Raw genomic sequence first — 1,909 nt, 5'->3', positions numbered from 1 at the left:
GACCCCTTCTAAACCCAGTCTGGACTTCTGGTAGTTCTCTGTTGATGTGCTGTTCCAGTCGTTTTTGGATAATCTTCGCTATTGTTACTAGGGTCAGATAATGTCTCTTTGTTGTTTTGATTTGCATCTTTCTAATAGCTAACCATCACAAGCATTTCTTCACTTGCTGGAGAGTTGTTTGTTTGTTTTTTAAATTGTATTATTTTTTATGTGTACCGTCAAATCAGATCTGACTGGTACAGGAGGAGATTGCCTCCTCCTCCAGCAGAGCATCTGGTGGATTTGAACTGCGTACCTCTGGGATTGCAGTGCAGCTCCTTGCCACTAGGCCACCAGAGCTCCCTGTGCTGGAGAGTTTTAATGGTTCATTTTGCACAAGTAGATCATCAAGTCTTTCTTTTCCAATCACCTCTGAGTAGACTTAGACCTTGAACCGTCTGGTTAGCAATCAGGCATGTTAACCATTTGCACCAGTAGGGAGAGTTAATATTTTCTTTATCTCATGTGGTTGACTGCTCACCATCTCACCTCTGAGTGTTTGCTCATATAGATTCACTGAGAGATGTTTTTCCTTCTTTGTTCTATTGACCTATAGCCTGTATCTCTTTAAAGGCTCAGTTCTGAAACATAAACCTTCAAATTAACCATGTATTCCAGGGTGCATCCCATTTAGGTAGGCAAGGTGTTACCTGGTTTGCCTCTCTCCTCAGCTCAACTGTAAGTTGCTTGAAGGCAAAGCTAATGTCATAAGCATTTGTTTGCCTAACAGAGTCTAGCCCAGTGATGGTCATATAGCAGAGGCTTAACACTTCAGGAGAGTAGTATATCTTCAAGCATTTGTGGGTGAAAAATAATCATGTACAGATACATGTCACTTAAACATTGATAAGAATTGGAGTTAGATTAAGAAAAAGACAGGGAGTGTGTGTGTGTGTGTGTGTGTGTGTGTGTGTGTGTGTGTGTCTTCTTGGGACTCAGGATGTAATCCAGAGGACTTGTGAAATGCTTTTCAGAATTTCCCAACTGAGTATCTCCCTAACAGGTTAGATGCAGCCAGATCTGGAGGCAGAGACTCAAATTGGAAGAGGGCCTTCCCAGATAATGAACTCAAATGACCCTTGTCATTGTGTAAGGCAAACACATAGAATGTGTGTTCCGAGCCCACAAGGAGATCTTGAAGGTAAGGAGGTACAGGAATAGTAGTAGGGGCTGGTAAGTAAACCTTGGCAGTATACAGACCCCAAAGCAAAATTGTGTGTTAAGATGAGCAGACAGGTAGAGGGGACTTTACCTCACATTGGCAACTTAGGCTCCTGGGCCATTCTTTGGCCTCTCACTCCAGCCTAGGTCAAAGGCCCTTCTTGGCCTTGATTGGAGGGAGGAGAATGGCCTGGCTCTCAGAAAAGACTCCATCTTTCCCAAGTCTGACTGGTACCTGACTTCAGTTTCCTTCTGTTCTGAGCTCTTCCCTGTAGGCGTCTGGAAGGAACACACAGATGGGTCGGCTGATGGGACTGGCTGAATTGGGAGGGGGAAGGCTTGTGCTGTTATGTGTGGCTCCCTTCCTGGGGGAGGTCCTGCCACCATCAGCTTCCACATACACATATTAAGCTTCCACCACATGAAACGCACTGTCTTTGCTTTTTCCTCATCTAGCAGATTCAGCCTAGAGAGGGTTAAACCAAGCTACTCCTTGGAGGCAAGGATTCTGGGGGTTTCGTCTGACATACTTTGGACATGTTGTAAGGAGAGACAGGTCCTTGGAGAGGGACATCATGCTTGGTAGGGTAGAGGGACAGCGCAGGAGGGGAAGACCCTCTATGAGGTGGATTGATTCAGTGACTGGGGTAATCGGGATGGGTGTGTCAGAGGCAATGTGATTGGCACAGGATAGAGCAGGGTTTAGGGC

The sequence above is a fragment of the Elephantulus edwardii genome, unplaced genomic scaffold (genome assembly GCF_000299155.1).
Source record: "Elephantulus edwardii isolate Elephantulus edwardi_28Jun2011 unplaced genomic scaffold, EleEdw1.0 scaffold00026, whole genome shotgun sequence".
Lineage (NCBI taxonomy): Eukaryota > Metazoa > Chordata > Mammalia > Macroscelidea > Macroscelididae > Elephantulus > Elephantulus edwardii.
This window is presented reverse-complemented; position numbering follows the sequence as displayed.